This window comes from Meleagris gallopavo, chromosome 1 (genome assembly GCF_905368555.1).
Source record: "Meleagris gallopavo chromosome 1, MGAL_WU_HG_1.1, whole genome shotgun sequence".
NCBI lineage: Eukaryota > Metazoa > Chordata > Aves > Galliformes > Phasianidae > Meleagris > Meleagris gallopavo.
Window position 1 is genome coordinate 64098529 of NC_139404.1, and position 25462 is coordinate 64123990.

At 37.1% G+C, this 25462-nt stretch overlaps 1 protein-coding gene across 2 annotated transcripts in view; it reads left to right on the forward strand.

Annotated features, from left to right (window-relative positions):
• The window catches only part of LOC146545363 (E3 ubiquitin-protein ligase Topors-like), a 62328-nt gene that overhangs the window by 17490 nt on the left and 19376 nt on the right, over positions 1–25462 (forward strand). The window contains exons 3-5 of one of the 2 annotated variants that reach the window (XM_085231185.1): positions 322–468; positions 9134–9264; positions 25252–25451. The gene's annotated coding sequence lies outside the window, so the exon portion shown is untranslated. The other variant, XM_085231187.1, reaches the window with a different exon arrangement.

A 25462-nucleotide genomic window follows, 5' to 3' on the forward strand; every position in this document is an offset into this window, starting at 1 on the left:
CATTTTTCTAAGTGCCACATCCACATGTCTCTTAAATATGTAAGTGCCTCCAGGGATGGCAACTGCACCACCTTACCAGGCAGCCTGTTCCAATGCCTAGCCACTCTTTCTGTGAAGAATTTCTTGCTGATATTCAATATAAACCTCCTGTAGTGCAACCTGAGGCAACTGTCTCACATACAACTTAAGACTAGTTAAGCAAACAAGCTTCACACTATTGTGTCTGAAAATCGTGAAATAGATAAAAACAAGCTATTAATTCATCTCTTAATGATGAGATGAATTAATAATAATGTCATTTTATGTCATTTGTATTTGCAGAACAGAAAAGTCTTTAATCACAAAAATCTATGATGCTGGACCAAATTAAGTTCCTTTGATCCTTGACTTCCAAATTGTCAAGCAGTATGTAGGAAAATCACAGCAAAAAAGAAGAAACATCAGTGGTTGATTAAGTCATCTGTAGAGGTAAGTGATTTCACATATGGACAAAAGGAGATAATAAAACTAGTGTCACTTGTGATGTCCTGTTGGTGCACACCAGAGTTTTATTTTGATCCATAAAAAGTTTGTGAACTTTTTCATTTTTGCCTCTCTCTACTGCTACAGCAGCAACCCAGGAGATACGCGAGGTCATCACTCATGGTTGTTTTTTTTCATTTATCTCATGTTAGTGATATTCCAATGGTCATTTTCTCTTGCTGTTGACTGCTTCAATTTGTGTCATTTTTCTCAAGCACAACAGGGAAAGAGAAAATTTACAAGAAACAGAGTTATGGTATGAAAACACTCTGTTAACTCAGTTATAATGTCAACTGAAAGAGAAATGTATACATAAACAAATCTGGAACAAGAAAGATAAGGCAGGGCAGTCAGAAGGTAGGGTAGTCAGAATCTAGGTGATAAGGAGGTGTGAATAGCATGTAATGTAAGACTAAGTTGGCAAAACTATTATTTCTTGCTTTTAGCTACCAACTGAAAAGAAAAAGTAGGATACACTGGCCTTCTAGGATCTAATTGCTTATATAGAGATGGTATTTCTTTGCTGAGACTCCCATAAGGAATAGATGTGGTGGGATCATGGCTGCGATGGATGCGGCTGTTCCCTCTCAGGGGCAGAATGTTTCTGCTCACAGCTACTGGAAACTCTTTACAGGTGTTTCTCCATTCACCTTCTTTGCTTTGTTTGCTTGACCTACTCGAGCCCCTAGGTTCTTTTATCAGAGTTTGGGGGGGGAGAAAGGGAGAATTGGATTACCTCAGTGGTCTAGGCTAGTAAGAGGATTTGTTGTTTCTGAAACTTCTCTATTGTCAGTGACCCTGTACTGACTTCTTACTAAGTGTTAACTTCTGTTGCCAGCATGAACTAAACTTCTTCCTCTGAACTTAGCTTGGTAAATTAGTTTTGACAGAGAATATTTAAAGTATAAACTTTCTATAAAACGTTAAAGCAAAATGGTCTCTTCTTCTTGATGTTAAATTAACAAAACCAGCCAAAATTGTTGAATGCTGTGCAGCTGTATCTAAGCTGAAGAACATGAACTCTTACAAGAAGCTTCACCATATAAATGAAATAAAAATTTCTGTAAGAGTTTATTGATGTTTCCCATTATGACATGGTGCATACAGTTCAGTTCATTTAATAAAGTTTTATATAAAAAGAAAATTGACCTATAATTCTGCTATTAACTGCCAATAATTAATACTGGCTCTATATAAAGAAAGTCCTCTTAATTTCACTCTTGATAACTCAAACCCAGGAATCAGCAATTTATCTTTATTGCATCAGTTCACCTTAATCAAAACCAGAATGCAACTACTTAAAATTATTTCTAGTTAAATTATGTTCTTTTTAAGAAGGATATTTCATATTGGTAATTTCTTGTGATGGGGAAAAAAAATAGTAATTTTCGTCCTATGTAGGAAACGTCATACAGACAACAAATCAATCCCTTTTTTCTTTTGACTAAACTGTATCTCTGAAATATTTTGAAAATTAATACATGATTTGTCCATCTTAGTAATGCCATGCTGGAAGTCTGTTTTATGTATCCTTGCCATAACGTGCCTATGAATTCTCAGAAAATACTACAAAATCCCTATTGACTTTGCAAACATGAGCTAGGTTAGTAACTTTTTTTCCTTCTGACTATAAGATATTTGTTCTCTTATTTAAAGACTATAGAACTTGGAATAGATGAAAGCAAGAGAGGAAAAATGAGGCCAGAAAGTTCACCAAGAAAGAAGCCCCCTGAAATCTTTTAGACTTTATAGGAGAAAATGAAAATAGATTTAGCTTTTTACCATTTTTCCTTTCAAAATGCATGATGCAAAGTTTCCTGCAATGAAGGATATTTATAAAACCTTCTTTTCTGCCTGTAACTCAGAATGTTACTGCAGTAACTCATTATGTTACAAATAATGTCTTACCTATAGAGGGTAAGACATGAAAAATCATAAACAAAAGAAAAAAATAAAAATTTCTAAATATTGGTAAGTCAGCGTGTGCTACAAAAGGGTTTTGTATTAAAAAGACTCAAAGGATGTGTGTGCATTTTTGCCACTGTCTCATTGGAGGTGATAAGAGGTGTAGATGTTCGGAAACACCATTCCAATGCCAAGCCTGCCATTCATCTGATATATTGCTAAAGGTTGGCCATATATCCTCGCTGAAGCCCAGAAGTAGTTTCTGGCATGCCCTGAAGTCCTTATCCAGTGATCCATCAGACTGACTGGAACATGCTCTACATCCATTCTGGTTCTCGGTTCTTTCCCTAAGAATAAAGGTTTTGAGAAGTATTTGGTATGTGCCTGGATTTTATCACAATATGGAGCAATACGTTGAATTTATTTATTTTTTTAAGCACTCCCAGAAATGAAGAGGAGTTGCAGATTGACTTTGATAAGATAAGATGAATTCTTCTACTGGTATTTAATATATTCCAGTACTGGAAAATAGCCCTAAACAATGAGCCCTAAGAGATTCAGTTTCATTCAGTCAGTCCAATGCTGACAACTACAAACCAATGCTTAAAGGAGGCTGCATAAGAAAACAATTTTGTGTAACTGTCTTATTTTGTGAGTAGTGTAAGAGGGAAAAATCTTGTGTCAACCTTATCTCACACACCTTCTACTTATAGTTCAGATACTGCTGTTAGATATTAAGTTTTAAAAGCACAGAGATAATTAAAAAAAAAAAAGAAAAGAAAAGAAATCTAAAATGTCTAATGTCTCAAAGAAGGCAACATGCCTTTAGTTGTCTCTTTTTAATTTGTCTAAATAATTTTGTAAAACCTCCACAGATGGGAATTCTCTAAGTATGCTACTTCATAATGCTCTTTTTCCCCACTCTTGTTCAAATTCATCAGCCTTAATCATGAAGAAAAAGATTATTCTGCTCTCTTTTCACAATTTTTTCTATAACAGAAGATTTCTGTTGTGTGCTCTCTCTTTATTTTTTTATACTGTAGATAAAACAGCCCAGTTTTCTTCAGCTTACTCTCAAGTGGTATTGTTTCTTCATGTATATTTAAATTTGCTGCTCTGTCCAGATCCTTTTCACTTGAATGACCTCTTTCTTGAGCTGTGACCCCCAGCATTCACAGCTCCTGCTGGACCACAGTATCTTGGTAAGATTGTCTTTGTGCCTTTGCTCTGACTGTACATGCTGTCATATTGCATGTCTACAGCAGCTCCATAGTGTGCAACAGAGAAGGTGAGGGCAACTGCTTTTGTGTCTTCTCTTCAGAACCCGGAACCCAGAAGACAATGTCTTCTCTCAGAAACCCAGACTCTATCTGGTTCATTTTTAAGCACAAAGTTGAAGACATACAGTTTCCTGTGAAACACTGTCATATTTTCCCAGCCCTTTATTTCTCTCTCATTATATAATTAGGATGATGATGTACCTCTTCTGTAATATTTTGTTCAGCTGAGAATGGGAACTATTTCTTTTTTAATTCTCATGCAAATTTCTTTTTAAGCTTGCCACTAAATAATGCCTGTGCATTCTAGAAGTCAGATAGATGTTCAGCTGATCTGTCTGAGAGCTGGTATTGCAAAGCATGGTGTCTTGGCAAGAAATCTCTGCTGGAAGATGTTAACGTACCATGTTCTGATAATGTAGGGAGTACTCTGAATGAAAGAGAGACCATATTGTCATAGTAGTGTCGGATATTGCCTGAATTTAATAACATCTACATAGTCAGAACTTAGTTCTCAGAGTTAGCACTGGAGGCTCCAGTGACTACCTTTAGATTAGGTGCCTAAAATTAAACGTTTTCCCACTGTGCTCTAACAGTTTTGTGGATGCAATTCATTCAGGTTTAGCTGCCGAGGAGCTAAAAGTGTCTAGTCTTTCAGAGATATCTAAGCCAGATGTCTAAAATCACAGTGTTGTTGGGGATCCTCCAGAGTGACCTTTGTCAGCCACAGAACTAAATTATGAATGAATTATTCACTGGAAAAGCTTTTATGTATTCTTGGACATTGAGAGATCCTAAAATCAGGATTCTTAACATTAGATAGTATAAACCTGGGGTTACATTTGAGGTTATTCATATGTAATGATAGATAATTATACTTGCTTCATGAAAACGTGTAAAGCCTAAATGGTGCTGCTGAATGGACTTGTTTGATGAAGTATTTTAGAAGTGTGAAGGTAAATTATAAAAGAAGATATAAATTCTGTACATTTAGGCACATGAAGACCTGTTTTATGAATGATTTTGGAAGTAGTCCACAAACTGGCAATGAACAGAATAGCCTCCTGATTTAGCAAACAGATCGTGCATTATAATTTGCAAAAAAATTGGGACCAAGTAATGAAGAAATATGGTAAAACTTTACAGGTTGAAGCAAGTTTTGCAAAAGTTTATCTTAGGTGACCTTTGTTGTTTTTTCCTTTTGTGGGATTCTTTAGCCTACAAAGGCTATCCTAGTGGAATTAAGCTTTCAGAAGCTTGGTTTTGTTTGCATGCACTGAATTCTGTCATGCATTTTGTATGTCTGAAAGCACTTTGAGCTGAGATGGTTTTTTTAACCTCATTTAACATCCTTTAAATCAATGACTTTCAGTGAGAATAGAAGGATAATACAGCAGTAAGTTACTGATGGTCAGAGAAGTGAGAAGAAAATGGGAAATGAAAAAAGAAATACTAAGACTGCAATCATTCCTTCTATTTTGGGTGCTGGCATTCAAGTTCAGCATGCAAACTAAGCTGTGCCATTTACATGGTGTTGATACAAAATTGAAAGAAAATGTTGCTATTGTATTTATAAAAAAAAAAAAAGTTGAGAATATATGAACAAAAAGAGAAGTTTGACTGTTGTTTTATGCTGGAAAAATGCTGTGGCATGCAAAGAGCACTATATAAGATCCTAAATAAATGGTTGTCTTCTAACTTCAATTACTCCATCTAATAGAAGTTAAATTTTTGTATTTATTATTTCCCTGGATAGTGGAATATAAAAAATGAGTTTCTGGAATTGAAATAGGCTTCCATTTTCCTCAGAAGCTTTAAAAAATATTGTGTTTTTTCTTTTTTCTGGACATACTAAAAGTTATAAAAATAATAACTGCTTGTCTTGTGCTGAACAAGGTAGTCTAAGCAATCCCATCTCTATACACTACCCATGTTTTTAGAATTCTTTTTTTTTTTTTTAATGGAATTAATCCTAGCAGGTAATGAATTCCAAAAGACAAATCAAAATCTTAAATGAACAGAAAAAAAATAAAAGAACACTGATATAATGAATATTTAGGAAAATTCTGCTTAGAGAGATCTTTTGCTATGAAAATTATGTCTTGATTCAAATTTTCTAAAAATTTATAGATGTTTCTCAAAGTATCCCTGAGGTAATAGTTGAATAGATCAGTTCTGAAAATCTGCAGCTATTTTTCCACTCTCTTGTTTAGTAGGTTGTGGATTTATGAGATTTTATATCTATATGAGCACCGTGTGGTGTGAAAGTTCAAAGAGAGAAGCAGCCAAACATCCAACTCATTCTTTCCAACCTGGAAAATTGACCTCTAATACAGAAGTCTTACAGAACTTAGTTTTGACTAGTTATTCCAAAGACCTGATTTTTTTTTTTTTTTTTTTTTTTCCTCTGGAAATTCTGAAGCAAATATTTACTCTGTATTTCCAGTCTGTTACACCCCTCAAGACAGTCATTGCCTTTCATGCAATGAATCTAGAGTATTTTAGAAGAACAAACTAAGAGTAGGAATGCAACATCAACATAGTAGGTTGCAATCAACCATTGAGATTTGTGATACAGGTTTTTGATGTTTCTTAGCCCAGAAAAAAAGTACCATGGAATTTCAGTATTTATATTTCTACTTAAATGTCTTTTATGTACTGAATTGGTAATCTCCTAAGTTCTATTCTCTCTTCCTTTCAAGAAAAATGTTTGGCAGTTGGGATCGAAAAAGTTTCAGACACGCTGTGTGAACATCTGGGAAAACTGACAATAAAATGTTGAGTTCAGCAGTCAAGTAGTTGGCTGAGTCCTTTGTACTGCAGTTGCTGAGTTATCTCTGTCCTTGGAGACCAATATCAAGTGAGCCTTTTCCTAAGATAAGTGGTAGAAGTATCATCATGGAAGCATTTGTTAAATATTTCTGCCACTTTATGGAGTTCAGTGAGTGGTTGGAAGAGGTTCAGAACAAACACTGTAACCGGAGACTATCTGTTTTGTGTTATGGCCGGATACATTTCTGTCCCCAGACTTAATGTGGAGGTGGCACTGAGCACATACATTGTTGATCCTCAGCTGTTTTCCATGTGTTCCCTGATTTTTCTGTTTGGGATATACGCTGAATGAATCATTCCCTAGTTGCTTCAGAATTCTGCAGTTATGCTAGGCAACAAAATGACCAGATAATAAGGCCAAAGCCTTATTCCCTGCCCCTAAATGTATGCCAAACATATGCCATTGTTAGCATTATTGCATGCCCTGGTCTGATGCAGATGAGATGCCTGGTATGCTGTGCAATAGATCATCTTAGGGAGTATCTCACTGTTCCTGCCATCTGGGACATGCTGTGCAGGCAGCCCTATGATTTTAGAAGTCCATGTCTGTGTCAGACTGTGTTTCGTAGCCATACTGTATGTTCAGGCCTTAAACTACAGGATCCCAGGTCAACCTAGCCTTTCTTTTCTATTGACTGCACTATTGCACTTGTACTTTTTCATCAGCAACCAGGGCTAGATGAGGATTTAAATCTTTCTTAGTTCTTCCCTCACTAAAAAAGGAGGATATTTGAGAAACTTCCATTGGATATGCATTGAACAGTTGTCAAACATAGCTTTTCAAACATACACAAGACAATAGTACTTATCTCTGAAGACCTTGTCTATTTACATGTCTGAAAGAAATATATCAGTGGAATCACTTTAAAATTGATTATTTTAACCAATATTGAAATTTCATGAAAGTGTACTACATTAAAAAATGCGAACAGTTTGCTTCGAAAGTACTGCCTCCTGTTTATTTCCATGGAAACTTCAACAGATACAAAGAGCACAATAACAGTATTTGATAGTGTTTGATAGTCTATTTGATAGAGCAAATTCTCAGCTACAAACCACCAGTTTGTAACATAGTCACCATGATTAGCTACACATTTTCACCAGAAAATTTCTTACTTCAGAAATCAATCAAAATTTTCTTCCTTGATGAAAATTACAGTCTCTGAAGGCTTGAGGCCTTCTTGACTTGCTTGTCTGAGTATGTTGTACTACTAAAACCAAGTAAACAGACAAAAAGTGTGAAAGCATATACTGACATGTTACCTGCAAACACTTGACACTTTCATGTGGTATTGCTTCTGTTCTTCACTCATCACATGTAGAGACCTGGAACCTTTAAATGTCCCCAGAAGGCTCCTTTCAAGAAAAATTACTTTTAATAGCATGCTTTTGCAATGCAGTTAGATCGTTACAAGCAAAGCTTGAAAAACATTACCAACCTTAACTCTTAAATGATGTTTTTGTAAGGTCTTTGTAGTGATTTCCATAAAATATGATAAAAGTAAAGATACAAGGAATAAAACTTCAACTTTTGATTTTTTTGCTAAATGTAGTTATGATAAACTATATAGCTATTCTGAGACAGACACCTGGAGTGCTGCAGGTACTGTGTTAAGCAGAGTGAAAATATAAAGAAAAAATTAAGTAAGGGCATGAAGGAACTCTAAATGTTCACATTGTGCTATTAGCTTGAACAGATAAATCAGGATATTTCAGAGATATAGAAAATAACAAAGACTTATTAATATATTTTATATAAGTAGCAGTAGTCTAATTGACACAGAAATGAATCTTTACAGAACTTAGTCATGAAGGGTACCATTCCAAGGACTGTATTTTATATTATGAATAGAGCACCAGATTGCACTGAGTACACACCTACTCCTTATTTCACGAGTATTGTTAATGATTCAGTATGTTTGGAATTTTATCACCTGTCGCAGCATACATATATGCTTATTGTCAGAAAACTATCAACTGCTTAGTAATTTGGATTTTAAAAATACAAAATCATCTACCAAAGCTTCCCAAAACCTGACCTGACTGATTTTTAAGTGCATGAACTAATTCCTGTAAAACTTACAAGTGGACTCATGCTCTGCTGTTTCTCCGCTGTCCCGTTAAGAAATGAGCTTTCCTGCCTCTCTTTATATGAATACCTCCTGCAAGCTTCCAGTGTACCCAGAGGCCTGACAGATCCAGGTGCAATGAGGGAGAGAGACAGTTTATAGGTTGCTGTGGTAGAGAAAAAGCTTACACTTGTGTCGCTCTGTACATAACAGCAAAGCTCCAGCTCAGATGTGGCCACACATACCTATGCATTTAGGTTAACAGCAGTGCTGAAGCCAACCGAGTCATTATATACCTCTGCTAGCAGAATGGGTGCCGTTTGAATATTTTGTTTGATTATTTTATTTCAAGTGTGTGGGTTTTTTTGCTTCTGAAAAAAATCCTCAACTTAGTCCTGTGGAGTGTTCTTAGCAGTATACTTTGCTCTTGTCTCTGCAAGCAGAAAATTGAACCATCTTGCTAAAGCCTCCATGCTTTAGAGCTTCTTGTTCGAGTTCTGTCTTAACTTTTTCTTTATTATTTTCCAGACTTCACATTAAAAGTCCCCCAGCTGAGTTATGCTTCTTCGTCACGGAATTCACACCCCACCCCCTCCACTGACGCAAACTTCAGAGAGCAGCTCCATGGAGGATAACCTAAGTGCTGCCTGCAGAGCTAAGTGTGCTGTCCTTGCTTGTTATTGTAGCATTGATATACATATCTTCCTTTCCTCATTTGTTATATCCTAATGTCATTAGGACAAGCCTGCAGCAATTTTAAATGCTGGCTGCACAACCTCTTTGACGTCATTACAGAAAGGTCTCGACTGCAGACCCTGCATATACTGTCTGTGATATAGTGTATAAAAATCCATGTCAGTGCTGGCTCTCAGGGAGCACTGGAAATGATTCAACTGTCTGGAATGGGCAGATGGCTGCTATCAAAGTTTTATTATCACCATCATTATTATTACAGTGGTTTGTGACACATGCTGAACTTTAAGACTGGTGTAAAAGCTTAAGTATTTGAGCAACACTTTCTGAAATTCAAACCCTTCAAATCCTTTCCAATCTAACTCCAAAAAGCAGGAGTACGTTTCAAGCTAATTAGACATATTGCTTGGTTCCACTTCCAAATTTCAGAGTAATTATCTCAAAGTTCTTGTTCTCATGTAAACGCAAATGTTCACTATTTTTAATTGCCTTGATTTATTGCAGAACTTAAATTCAGTACATGTTGAATGTTCAGCAGGGTGGAAAGAAAATTTGAGTTTGTTTAAGGAAGCACATGGATAGGATTGTGTACCGCAGCTTCTGTTCGGAAAAGCTCATCATTAACCTAGGCTAACAGAAATTGTTTGCTAGAGGCATCCTCTAAAACTAACCTTACTGAGGAGTTTAGAATTAATTGATATGGATTTCTTCAACTTGCAACATGAATAGATTTACTTGGATGCTGTAAGAGTGACATTTTGTTTTCAGTTCTGTAGCTGCTACCTCTGCTGCTTTGTGTATTTGACGCATCAGGCAGACGGCTGGAAGTTTTTCTCGGTCATCCTGAGAATGGCTCAGACTATGTTATGTTGGCTGTCTGTCTGTGCTTTGTGCTTGTCTTTCATACGGCCTCCGTGGCTCACCAGCATGAGGTATAGATGAACTACTGCTGCCTATGCCATTGCCTTTTGTGATTCCTTTTTGTGGTTATATTTAGCCCTGAATGCTATGGTGTTGGCTTTTGGATTCTCTGTTCTGGCCAAGTTTTTTGTTTAAGTTGTTGTCTTTTTACTTTTACTGTAACTGGGCTGTCAGCAGGGGTCCTCTCAGCACAGTAATGACTCATGAACATATTTCCATTTCCAGGAGGGCGTATTGTGGTTGGCCAGCACTGCTAGGCAGACATCTTATCCTTCTTGTTCTGCCTTTACCATCAACATCCATGTTATGATTTCTCAGGCCAGGCATCACTTTGTGCTTTCATTTCTTCCCAAATCTTTGAAATTAGCTATCAGGTACTGTGGACTACTTTTTCAGTACGGCCTGTTAGATATGCAGCCAAAAAGTGTTTTCATTTTCCTAATCTCATTTCTTTTCTATATGTCCTGAAAGTGGGCTAGTAAATTTTTGTAATGACAGCACTTTGGGAAGTGAAAGCAAAGAATTGGACCTAATTCTTTTTCAAAACTATTATTTTTCTGTGGTTGTAGCATTCTCCTGCTCTCAGACATCAAGGCATTTGCCCAGTTTCTACTAGATATTTAAACAGTGCCAAGTTTTTTTTTCACCAACTAAGACTGAATTTTTTCTGATTTAAGTAACAAAATTTTGCATCCAGATAAGTTCACAGTAATTACAATAATTGCATGAATCACAGAATAGGTGAGGTTGGCTGAGGAGGCACCTCTGGAGGTCATTTGGGCCAACTCCTACTCAAGCAGGGTCACCCAGAGCTGGATGTCCTGGAACACATCCAGATGGCAAAGAGACAATCTATAGTTGTAGCGAACCTACAGATTCTCCCCACAATCCAAGGAAATTACAATTAAGCAGCTTGTAGGATTTTTATTGAGAGTCAAAGATAATTTGAATTCAAAAGTAGCTGGTGAGAAGCATGACAGCAAATATTTGGAAAGGTCACTAGATTTCTGGGATGACACAATCTTTGGCAATGGAATGGGAGTAAGAGAAAAGAGATTGATAACACTAATGCTGTATGATAGTGCCAGAGCAAATTGTCCCTTTTTGCAGATCTTTTAGTCAACTTTATTTTTTACTAGTGGATGTGGAGAATATGTTTAGTTTTTTTTAGTTGTTTAGTTTTTTTAGTTGTTTAGTTTTCCACTGAGATCAGAGCCTGATGATTTCTCTTGTTCCTTTAAAGTACATCCAGAGTACTTAATGGAGTGGCCTTCCGGCTTATCACATGCACTGGGTTTCTCAGTGACTTATTTTGACTTAGAATGAAAAATCCTAAGAGAATCAGTTTCCCTACGCTGTACTTGTGGAAAAAAAACCTAGCAAATAAGTCTGATTTTAAAGTAGGATGGAGGGAAAAAGAAGGTAACTGTATTACCCAGCTGATCAGAGCTGCTTTAGTCTGCATTCAGTAAATTCACTTAAGAATGATATTTTTTTCCCTAAAGCAGTATTTCCCAGCTATTGATTGCTGTCACTGACAGAAGCTGTGGTTGGTAATAGATCTAGAGGCCAGCCAGCTTCCAGTGACGCAGTTTCTAGGAACATGGACAGTACAAATCTGAGCTCCAAAAATCAATCACACAGAAATGGTTTGTAGTTTGTAACTGTCAGAAATAGTGGCAGCAGTGCGGCATTATAGGACATTGCCCTGTGTCTGTAGACAAAGTGTGTTTTCTGGAAGAGCAGGATCTTTCTCTTTGCAGTTTTTTTTTGGGGTACCTCACCTGCTACCAGAGAGAGCAGTGCTGCTTAAGAGATCATGGGAAGAAGGACTAGTGATTGCCATCCATGTCTCTTTTCCCTCTGTCATAATTGGCTGGGTAGTTATTTCTCTTCCTACCTGGCAAAACTGGCTGTGTAACACTCAGTAGTGCCCACGCTCATCTCCTTCTGTTCCTCAGGGAAACTTACTGTATCTCAGCCTTGTTCTTTCCCTTTTTTTGTCTGCAAAAGCTGGTTCTTTAGTGAAGGTCACAAGCACTACAAATCTCAAAACAGGAAGGAAAAAAATATGTTACTCACTATTCCAGATGCTGTTGCTCTCATAATATCATTAAATGTTGCTTATCACACTGCATTTAAGTGGAATGGAATCTCTTGAGAGATTTAAAATAACTTTATCACCAAATGAAGGCAAGTTTAGTGAGCCTGTCCGTGCTGTTTTCAGTTAGAATCTCTGGCAGCAGAGCAGTCTGTCCAGGGAGCTGTGTCTGTATTGCCTGAAGTTTGTCTTAAACTCTACATCCATTTAATAGCAGGTAATGAACAGGTTTTGCTGACATTCTTCTTATACATTCTTTTATCTTTCTCCAATAATTAACATAATAGATAGAGGAACAGAGAGGTAGAATGGCTCATGCAGACTAATTTACTCAGTGCTTGGATTTCAGTGAATGGCTTATAAAAAGATATGTATGCTCTCTTCAGTCCCCTTACCTGAGATATTCAGTCCACCCTCCTCAGTTTAAGGTAAGTCAGATTCCTACCATGACAGCTTGCCTCTATGGTTGTGACAGCATAAACTGCTTGCCCAGTCTCAGATGTGCATCTGACCCTGATTTCAGACGTAAAAAGAGGCTGAAAGGAGATTTGCAGCCAAAATCAGATGAGATGATGAGATGAAATTATGTAGGAGAAATTGACTTTAAAAGGATAAATGAAGTCATGTGAATTGTGTGATGTTGCAGTCAGTCTGCTACCCACATCCAAGCTAGTTCATTACATCTGCCTATTTCTGGGACAGTTGACTTTTGAATAATAGAGGGCTTTCAGTGCACTCTGAGCTGTATGCCCAAATGTTACAGACATCTACTAATTGAGAGATAAGAAGGGTGATCTGGGGGTCCTTTCCATGTATATGATGCTACCTCCTGAGAGATCACATCACTGCACCCTAGGGCTACATCTGGTACACAGCTGAGTCCTGCAGCGGGCTGGCAATGTCCATCTTGGCAATTCCTTCTACTGTATTTCCCTTGTAACTGGGATTTGGATTGCCAACATTGTGCTGCTCTTGGTCATGGCAAAGCCGTGCTTAGACTGCTCAGGGGCAGCATCTGGTTTGGCAGCAGATGCTACCCCTCATAGAAAAAAGATGTCCCAGTAAGAGGTTGGATGGAACCCTGGGCAAGCCTGATTTGGTACATGGCAAACCTGCTAACAGCAGGGGAGTGTAAGCTCAATGATTTTTAATATTCCTTTCAACCTAAGCCATTCCATGATTCTAAATGGAGAAAAGAATGAGGAGGGAATTTTTTTCTGCAGGGGTCGTGTCTCATTCGGGCACATTAGCACATCACATAACCATATCCAACAAGTAGTATCACTATGCGAGACTCCTGAATTCCAGCCCTCAAGCAGCAGCCTGCTTTGTGATCTCTCATTCATCTCCAAAGACAAGTGTAGTGGGCTGGAACCAGGACAGACATTTCAGATTAATCAGACTGTGAGCCTAGAGTTTACATGGTCTGGGGTAAGTGTGTTCTTGAAATAGGATTGGCCCAGACCAAGGAGAAGCAAAGCACAGTTTGTATGTTTTGATGTAAGATTAGAGTCAGAGAAATGTGAACAAAAACAGACCAAGATTTTTTAAGATGTTTGTATTTCTATTTTGTATAGAAATCTTGATGGAGTTTTTTTTTTTTCCGAGTGCCCTAAAATGAATTGGCACTTGACCTACTTTCTTCTCAGGTTTACCTACCTATATTTTCTGTACCTGTGGAGGACATGTCAGCTGCAGGCAAGAAAAAATGCACTAGCTTCATAAAGTTACAATATGATCTCTTAGTTTGGCTGGTGATTGCGTTCTAAAAGGTATCACAGCCAGGACACAGAGTCAGATGCAAGAGATAAGAGGCCTGCTCAAAAAGTAATGCCTCCTATTTTATTATGCTGGCTCTCAATGTCAGAATCAGATGTTGATAGTATGGCAGTAGAGGTTGAACCTTCCCACTAATGTTCCATTACATTTTGTTGCTGTTTGACAGATGGCAGCAGAGAGGCAGCCTGATAGAATGACGTCTGACATGGAAGTGCATATGAAACAAAGGCACGTCATTGAATTTCTCTATGTGGAAAAAAATGACATCCATTAACATTCATTGACACTTGCTGAACGTTTCTGGATATCAAACAGTGAATGTTGGCAGAGTGAGGCTGTGGGTGGTGCATTTCAGGAGTGACAACAGTGGCTCAGTTCTACTAGTACAGATTTTTACAAGTGCAGAATGCAGGCTTTTGTTCATCACTGGTAAAAATGTATAGTTACTGGTGGTGACTGCATGGAAAAAATTTTCTGTAGCTGAGAATTTGCTCTGTCACCTGGTATTGTTGTGCTCTTTGTATCTGCTGTAGTTTCCATGGAAATAAATAGGAGGCATTACTTTTGGAGTGATCTACATAGTATTCTCAGGTTTGCTCACATAAACAAATCCATTCCTTTCTAAACCATGAAGGTGTCCTGCACACGTGTGTGGGTGTGCACAGGTTTAGTAGAACAGAATTAGCTATAGGGTAAGTGAGGTGGTGTTTTGAGAGAGGGAATAAGAAGGAAGGAAACAATGAGGTGCTTTGGAAGACAGAAAATGCTGTTTTTGTTTAACAAAATTATAAATGTTCGAGTTGGAGTCAATATGCATAAGTATCTAATTTCACAGATATTTAATGTCACATATATCACGCACTCATAGATATTTCATAAACATTATTTTTGTGCATGCTAGTAACATGCCGCAGTATGCTTCTAAAAACCACAAAAAGACAACATTAATGGGATTTTAACTTACTTGATTTTCTGAGACTTCACTGCAATAAGAACTCCAAAAGCTAAAAGATGACCTGGTGTTTGAAGGAGATAAATGGGACCATGATTGTATGGATATTAATTTTCATTGAGATCATTTGGCTGCAGTATCCACAGAGAACATTCTCATTAGCTCAGTTGAAACTTAATAGTTTGGGAAAAAAAAAAAAAAAAAGGCAAATGTGACTGACATAGTGTTTAGATGCAGCTAGATTTTTGGCATCTTGGCTTCCTGATCCTCTGTATTCTTGGCCAGAATAAACTATTATTTATGTCAGAAGAAAACGTACTACATCATTGTGATCTAAAGCACGTGTCTCAGACACTCCATCTTTCCTCAGAATTTAGCCAGTGGCAACACGTTAAAACACTTATGAGTCCGTTCAGCACAGGGCTTTGTTACACATGTAGCTGGCCTATTCATTAAAATTCAGAAGTAATAAAGCATTAAATTTGCCTACTACAAGGATTTTTTTGTATGGATTGTCCAGACAGGCTCATAAAAGTCCCCGGTGTTTTATATTCTAGATTCAACTCTACAGCAATAAAGCTCCTTGAAATTACATATATATGGAACTAAACTAAACACCACAATGTAAAGAAAACTGTCAAAGCACCACACTGTGTTCTTAAATGGCCAACTTAATCACTCTCTGTAAGGTTAGTATCTGCGCACTGGCTGAATTAAGCAGTTCTTATATTTCACAGCTAGAGTTCCAGTAAAATTGGAGCATGATATACAAATACTTTCCTCTCCACTGAAGATTTTACTCATTATCTCAAAATAAATCTTTTCTGGAAATATTTTTTTGTGAAGAAAGCTAATATGAATAAGTGTAGGTTGTACAATAGAGTGCCACTAATCCTTTTAGCTAATCCATCTATTTTATCATTCTTACCTGAGAAGAAGCATTTTTTCCTCACCTCTCATGAAAGTTTCAATGTTAGATTTGCACATTCTACAAAATTCTTACGTGTGTAACACAGCAAATATGTGCAATCCTGCTGATGCAGTAATTACTGTGAAAGTACATTCAGACCTCGTGGCAAAGCATCTGCTGTGACAGCCACAGAGTCAGTCTGCAGATAGGTGCAGGCCAGGTAAACCATGGATTTTCAGATTTTACGCTTTTAGAAGTGATTCACAGAGTATGGCACAAAGTAGCTAATGATCTTGTCTAAATAATTATGACAAGAACAGATGATATGATTTTCCTATCTAAAATGACAATAGTAAAATATAGGTAAATCACTGAGTCCTGAATTATGGTTTGGGGGTTGTTTTCTTTCTGTTCATTTGTTTATTTGTTTTTTAAATTGCTTCACTTAAATCCTCAACCATTATCTTAAAGATATATTTATAAATGCTTATAAACACACATGCATACACTTTAGCTTCTACGTGCACACTAAAATTGTACCTTCTAAAGATGAATTCCTTTATTAACTTGAGATTTTGTAGCAATTCCTGTAAACTAGAAAATGCAGCAATGATGAGTAACCACTGAATTTCCACGTGCTTTTCATTTTAACATTTAAATGGAATTTATATTAAAAAGTTCCTTACATTTTCACTTCTACATATCCTATGTCCCATCAGCATCATCCTTGTTGGAATGATGGTGACCTCTGGTAGAGAAGCAAGTAGGAAGCTGGGAATCATGACTTCTGATGCTGTTCCAGTGCCAAATGTGGCAGAATGGGTTGAAGTTACTTTGAGGGTGTCCATAGCTGCATTGAAAAAAACACAACTCGGCACTTATCTGCTTGCAAAAATAGGTAAAAATCTGTTGCTCTACCAAGGGGAGTCCTAAATGGGGCATTAGGTTGATTGTCAAGTTATACTATTCTATTTTAGTTAGGCATGTTGAGGGAGAAAAGGCCCTTCATTTTTATGGCTACATGAAACTGGAGGTTAGACAAACTTAAAATTTCACCTAGCAGTATGCTTTTGTTCTAAATGATTTGAATAAAACTGTAGACTATGTACGGAGATGAAGCAAAAAAATCTCTTTTTCTGTCCCTCTTCACCTCCTGATGAAGTTGCTGCATTTTGCAAACAGCAGGGCATTCTACAGGCAAATAGACTGTGCTGCACAACTGGTTGTGCTAATATAAAATATTAGGAAAGCCTGGTCTCTGTATTTTCCTCTCGTGCTGCAGCCAGAGAAGATGGCAAAAAAAGGTTTCTCCCAGATTTTTCACCTAATGAAAATCTGAATCCTTTCCATTCTTGTAAGTCTGATGTTCGTTCTTCCACACTGCCATTCTCTGTTCTGTTTACCCTGTTTTATTGCTGCCAGCTTAGGCCTTTGATGTGACTGGATCTTTGACTGACCTTCTTCATACCTTTTCTTGCTGCATATAGCTCTGTCAGATCTGAAGTGGTTTATGGATTTTACCTGTTTACATAGCTGTGATGTGAAGATTACTCCACGACATTTCCCAAAGCATCTACAGTGAATGCAGGAATTCAGTACCTCCTTCACAACTCCTTATAATTGTTATAGTTTGGAAAATAGGTGGCTTTTTTTTTTTTTTTTTTTTTTTCCATGAAGGCTATCTGGGAAAGTCTTACTTTCCCACAGTAAATATTGAAGTATCTTTCATTTTTGACCTGTCAGACAGCTTAGTGACAGGGCACTGGTTTCTGGTGTGTGTAGTAAATCCAGTTTGAAACTCTTACTCAGTCCATCACATTGTTATTAGAGGCATAAACTTATACAGTATATATCTGTTTCAAATAAGTTGCATGGTTATGCTCTTGCCTTGCTTTTCTGCAGCATCTGGGATCCATCAAATTATTATACATCTGGTTAGATATAAAATACATTCCTGTGCTCACTGACTGTATTTTCTGTTTCTGTGAAATATTGGTGTTTTACTGTCTCTTTGTTTAAAACAAAGAATGAGCAAAATTTTAATACTTTCTATTTGGGCTGTATAGATAGCTTAGTTTTGTAACTTACTTCGTGATAACCAAATTCCCGTAATAGAGAAAATTAAGTGACATTTTACGCTCCGATTTATTATGAGAAACATCGGATAGTGTAGCACCACGTAGGTATAAGTAGATAAGCAAATACAAATTAATATTATTTTGCTTATTTGTTAGTAGTAAGAAATTGCATTTATGCTCAGAGGTCCAGCATCACTACTTTTAATGCTGTGGTTCAGTGGTAGCTTCTGTGAATGTTTTTAAAATGAAAGGAGCTAATTGGAGAGAAGAGCTCATCTCAGAAGCTCTCTGAAACAGAGATGGCAATCAGGCCATAGGAATATGTACTTCCTAGCTGAGCCTGCCATCAGACTGGAAGCAATACATCAACACTAGTATTGCCAGCTTCCATGACCTCAGTATTTAGTGATGTTTTTCTTACAGTCTTGACATTATTTCAATCCCATAATTTTTTGAAGCCCTGCTCATAATTTTGGAATAGTTGAGGTTAGCAAAATGAATGTTCACCATGGATATTGACTACAGAAGGTGTATGAAGTTCAAATTGTTTTGAAAATGCAGGAAAGGCTTTCTTGCTGTCTTCCTTGTAGTGCTGTATGTATGGATGGTCTTACCTACAGCAATTCAGATGTTTCAGTCAGAGGGATAAGAACATCTCTGACTACAATGCCAAATATTCTATGTGTCTTTGCAATCATGGCACAGTGTTGGCTCTCTCATTTCTGGTGGGAAAGTTAAGGAGTCTTCCAGTAGAGTCTTGATTTTGAGCTTCATGAAACAATGCCGGCCTTCTTGGAATCATGAACTATCAGGATAATAAAATTGTTTCAGACCAGCATGCTAAGAGAACTTATGCAGCTTTATGATAAGAGATTCATTGGCCATCATAAAGAATATGTGGTTTAGGAGAGTCTTAGATGAGGATGGCAAGGAAAATCTCAATTCTTAAATGCAGTTTGCTGTGGGATCACATGTCATTTGTGCAATGAAGTGTTTGTTGACAAATGTGACATAAAGAAATTTAGAAGGAAAAAGAAACCACACTTTCTTAAAGCATTTTAGATCACTTTGTGGTCTAACCACATGCTCAAAAACTTCCTGAGCTGGAAACAGTCTCCAGATGACCTACAAGCTATAATACTTACCAAAACAAAAAGTTCTCTACCACAAAAGCATTCCAATGGTTCTATTCTGGTAGAAGACATTTTCTCATCATACACTTTATTATTGAAAAAGCTCTGTTTCCTTGTCATCTTTTCTCCTTCTGCATAAAACGTAAATTTGTTGTAGCTTAAGCTATCTTTTGGCTAATAGGATAACTTTGTATACACAGCAATCAATTGGGGTGCACAGTAAAACTTTTCGGTAACTTGCCAAATTATCTCCAACATCAGCCATGCACAACTGTTTTTCTTGGCATTTATTTCAATCGCATTTAAACAGCATAATGCACACTTCTAATCTCTTTTGTAGAAATAGCAGTTTCACTGGAAAACTTTACTCTACTGGGTATTTGGGGAATAACTGACCTCCATGTCCAACAGTACAATTTAACAATTTGATTCATGATTTCAGTGGGACTTTGAGCTGGAGAATGTATCATTCAAGATAATGTAGTAGTCTACCTCAGGACTAATAATGTAGATCTCTGCACAGCTGATCTGTCCTGCTGAAAAAATCTGGCTCTGTGCTGCCAAGACTGCATTGTTACTGATACTGGAAGGACCTGGTAAAAGACGAGTTTGGAACTGTTCACACGAACTGTTCATGTCTTTCATTACATGGTAATTGTGGTGGTTTAACATCCCATGACCTGTGAAGTACCACCATGATGCTCTCACTTGCCCTCCACGGAAAGACGGAGGGAGAAAATACTATAAAAAAAGCTCATCAGTTGAGATAAAGGAGCATTTTAATGACAGAAGGAGAAGCAAAAGGAGCTAAAAATAATATTCTCTACTTCCTAAGTAATGTTGATCTACTTCTTGGGAAGCAAGGCCTCAATACACACATTAGTTTCTCAGGAAGTCCAGTGCTTTCCTAACAAGTTCCCCTCTCTTCTTCTTCCCTATCAGCTTTTACTGTAAAGCATGATGTCATATAATATGGGATATCCATTGGGTCAGTTCAGGTCAGCTGTCTTGGCTGTGTTTCTACCTCTTGCCCATCACCAGCCTACTGGTCCTGTTTAGGGGGACTCAGAGAACTCTTGCTGCTATGACACCACTGCTTAGCAATACCTGAAACTCTGATGTGATATCACTTCTGTTCTAGCAACAAGTGCAAAGTACAGCAGTATCTGGGCTGCTGTGCAGAAAGATTACTCCATCCCAGCCAGATCCAGTACATTAATTTGTTCTTATTGAGTTAAATGATTATTGAAATCCAAGCTATTATTCTTCTGTGGTTCTTTCCATCTTACCCTTAGGTTCAAAGCAACCTAAATGGAATGCGTGATATATTTGTATAGACCTATATGATACTGAAGCAGGAGTAAATGATCAGAGTTCAAGGCTTCTTAACTAAATATTTAAAAATTACTCCTTGATTATAAGTACATTCGTGCAATCATCTATAAGCTTGCATGGACACGTCTTCAAGAACTATGGGCACAGTAGCTGCTAAAGAACTATGAACATTTACTACCTCTCTACTGCTAAGCAGCTGATGTACTTGACTCTGCTTATCTGAGAAAATAAATCAGACATCCTTCAGTCCAGGTCCCCTCAATCATGAGTTAGTAAGTGTTTTGTTTTTGTTTTTCACTGTCTGATCAAGAATCAGCCTTGTGTGTTCAGTCAGAAAATATCTCCTCTAGACAAAGGTCTTTAATTACCTAAATTTCACATGTAGCTTCACTTCTGCTCCTTTTTGTTTGTTTGTTTTCAAAATCTGGAGGTAGATTTCATCTACAGTTTTCATAAGTCAAACAGTTCAACAGAGTGGCTTCAGCTTTTCTATAAACATAAATATAAATGATCTAAAATCAAAACCATGAAAAGTTTCAATGTCAAAAGGGAATAAACTGTTTCTCAATCCCCTTTAACCTGTCAACTTTTAAATCTTAGGTTGGTGGTGGAGATAGAAATCTACAGAACTTGCAGTATTTGCTAGTATTTTGTATTTCTTAGAAGCGGTCTGTGGACTGCTGGAGCGAGATATCATTTCTTTTAGAACTCTGAGAGGTCTGTTTCTTGGGGATCATTTGAATCTCTGCAGGAATTTAGTCTCTGCTTCGTGTTAGTTATATGTCCATCCCAACTGGATGGGGCTTTGGGCAACCTGGTCTAGTGAGAGGTGTTCCTGCCTATAGCAGGGGGATTGGAACTAGGTTATCTTAAAGGTCCTTTCCAACCCAAACTGTTCTAGGATTCTGCGTCCTTTAGTTTGTCTTTAATTTGCTTAAATGTACAGATCTGTGGAATGGAGATATTTAGCTATCCCCTTGTAAGATGTATTATGAAACATGATTATGAGAGAAACGTGCATGTTTCAGAATAAAAGACCAAGTGGATTAAAATTAAGTAAAAGTGATTTATTTAACACAAGTTAAACTGAACATGAGTCTTCAAAAACTTTCGTGGCTGTACAAAATGCATCTGGCACTTAAAAATCTTGCAATTCTGCAAGAGAAAGTGGGCATTATAAATAAAGGATTCTTGTAATGTCTTTTTAGGTACTTAGTAGCAAAATGAGGATGCTTCTTGAAGTGTATTTCCTTTTTAAGCAACACATGCATTTAAAATGTTACCTTACAAAAAATCTGACTATGGGAAATATAATCATCACAGTTCTATAACACATTTGAAGTTTCATTGATCTTTATAACACATCTGACCAGCTGTGCTGCTGCACCCACTAAAGTTTGGACTATGGTAACATCTCAGGAGAAAACATGCCTTCAGTACATGCTTATTATGCCTGTGATGTGAGATCCTGTCTTCCATTTCCAGCCTCCCTGTGTTTCAGTAATGTTGCACGTAATAGTTCTTGATTCTGCTGATGTCTTTTCTTGAACTTTTTGGTGCGTATTTTTAGTACACTTTGTTATACCTGAATGCAGTAGAGGTCTCTGCTGGTTTAGAAGTGAGTGTATGGCTAACTGTTCTCTCCAAAAAACTAAGATGATTAACTACCATTTGATATGTAAAGACAAATCACTGTAGCCAATTCCTGATACTTTGTGCTGTGTAATACATCAGCCTAAATATTCAGTTCCACGAAACATAACAAATGATCACATCCACTTTTTTTTTTTTTTTTAATGAAAACATATTAAATGAATTAGAGGCTACATTTTAAAACTTGATCTTTTTGCAGTATTATTTCACCAGGCATATTCTCTGCTATTCGTGAATGAATGGGACAAGTATATTGACAACACAGTTTGACAGAATGGTGCTAGTAAGAATTTCTGCACTGATTATTCTGACTGATTCAGTCCTGCAAGTTCACATTTTCTATCCAGAAATCTATAGAAAGCATTATGGTCTGTTGCTTTCTTCTCATCATAGAAAATTGGTGAAGATGGAAGGTGTATGTCATTCTATGTAGTTGCTGTTCAGAATAGCAAAGTTGCTCAAAAATTCTGCACATGATCCAACACTTTGGGGTTGTTGATATTACCTAATTAATGACCTATTGCATACAGGTATGATCTTTGAATAATGACTGGTTCCATTCCAAACGTTTTATACTGGGAAACTACTGTGCCCTTGTGTCAGCTTTTTCTACCTTTAACAAACCTGAACCCATGGCTCAAGTGTAGTGTCTATTTCCTTTGTGAACTGGTGAGCAGTACATTTGGTTTTATATTGCCTTGTATAAATCAAATCAATGTAAAATGAATTCATCCCTGAATGGTGTTCCCTTCTCTCATTGTGACTCGTGTTTCCTGTGGCCTGAATTTTTATAGTATGTGGAGTGTAAAGCAGATATGCAACATACATACAGCTGGTTTCATATCATGAAAAAGAGAGCTTATGGAGCAATGGATACTGAGCTTGAACTCCTTAATCTAAATGACTCAATAACTTATTATGGACAGTTTCCTTTCATGTGCTTGACTCTTTGACACATTGTTCATATTCATACCAAGGAATTTCCAATTAAAATCTTGTCTTTGCAATTTTTCTGCAGCGTGATCAAATGTGATTTTTATTTATTTATTCATTTTTGCTTATGCATGCTACTTAACAAAAAGGTATTCCTCTCCTTAATTTGTCACCAATTTCAAAAGAGATAAGATTCCACCACAGACTTGGGACTTCTCAAATATAACACCCCCTTGAGTTCACAGAGGGTCAAATACACTTCTGTGCAGTGGGTTAGTACAAATCTTATCATTGTGAAAGTGTCTCATAAATATTGAACATAGGATTTTTCTTTTTATGGAGATCAATTTTGCCTAACACAAGTACATTTTGTAGTGAATGGGAATGTGAGTGTTTGGAGAGGCCTTTAAATGTCGATTGTAGTTAAGAAGCTGAATACAGTGCAGATATGGACATTGCAATGCGGTCTTCATTAATCAGTGATCACAATGTTGATTTCTTCCTGAAGTTAAAAGCATAAAATTTGACCTACTAGATTAAATTCCAGATGATCCTGGGTCTCTATTCTGCATTTGCCGTTGTTTTGTGCCTAGCCAGGGGTGAGTCACTTCAACTTTTTTAAGTATGGAGAACATAAAATATAGGATATTTCCTTTGTGCCTAGTATAGCAGCAGATGTTAATTAATGTGTCTGCAACTTCACAAAGCATATACAGTACACAAAAGCATAGCTCCTTGTGTAGCTCTTTCCCCAGGGCTCAGAAATACATGTCTACTTGAGACAAATTTTATTTTCTCCATGACAGCTTTGTTGATATTAAATGACTGGAATTCAAGCTGTGTTTATGGATTACAACTGGTTGCAATCTGTAAGACTTGTTCATCCCTAACTATGCAAATTTAATTCTGATCCTAAGTTTCAGAGAAACTGCTTGTTGAAGCAAGATTTAGAATTTGTTTTCCATTAATATTTAAGCTTCAGCTTAAAATTTTCACTAACAAAATTCAGATGCACAATTATACCTAGAAGATTAATATGGAAAGGTCAGTAAACTGGTTGGAAAAATTAAAAAAACCTGGAAAACTCAAGCAAATATTTATAGGAAGTATTTATGCACTTCTTACCTGGATCTAGCAGAAAATTTAGAAGATAAACGTATTGTCATGTATTTTACTCCTCTTTCGTTTTATCTATTTTGTTGTAACTCTGAGTTTTTTGTTTGCTTGTTCACTTTTTTGTTTGTTCATTTGTGTTTTTCTTGGAGAGTGGATTTATTTATTTTCAAGCTACTAATGAATCACAATATTTTTAAGGTTGAAAAAAACGTTTTGAGATCTCCTCCAGCTCTCTTGCCTAAGGATGGTTAGCTAGAGCTGGTTGCCCAGGACTACGCATTGTCAAGTTTTGAGTATTTCCAAATGCAGAGACTCCACAGACACTCTGGACAACATAATCCAGTGTTTGATCACCTTCCAGTAAAATGTGTATTTTTTATTAAGTTGGAATTTTATATGTTTGAATTTGTGCCTTTTGTCTCTTGTCCTGATACTGGGCACTTCTGAGAAGTAGTCTGGCTTAATCTTCACTCCTTTCCATCATGACGTTGTATACACTGATAAGATCCCTCCAAACCTTTCTTTCCTCCAGGCCGAGCAGTCTCAGCTCCTCCTTGTATGAGAGGTATTCTAATTCCTTAGTCATCCTTGTGGATCTTTGCTGAGCCATTAAGTCCACGCGTCTCATGTACCAGAGAGCCCAGCACTGGACATAATATTCCAGATTGGCTAACGTTGAGTAGAGATGAAGAACTTTCTTCTTCAATCTGCTGGCCTGCGGCAGCCTAGGATGCTGTTGGCTTTCTCTGTTGCATATTGCTGCCTCATGGTCAACTTGTTGTCCACCAAGACCCTGAGGTCCTTCTCTGTATTTATTTTGCAGTCAGCTCTGCGTATAGCGCTCCCTGAAGGTTATTCCTCCCCAGGTGCAGGACTTGGATTTTTCCTTTGTTGAATATAATGAGATTCCTGTAGGCCTCTTTTCTAGACTTTCCAGGCCCATCTGAATGGCAACACAACCCTATCAACACATATCAGCTACTTCTCCCTGTTTTATGCAAGCTGGATACTCACAGAGGGTATTCTCTGTCCCATTGTCTAGGTCATTAAAGAAGATGTTAAACAGTACAGACACAATATTGACCCCGGGAGTATACTGCTAATGACATGCCTCCAACTGCAACTTTCTGTGGCTGTATACAGAGCTCTGGAGTTGGATGTTTAGCCAATTTTCAATCCAACTTACTGTCATCAGTTTGTCTCTGGCTATGTTACGTGGGAGAAAGCTTTACTAAATTCAAGGTAAAAACCAT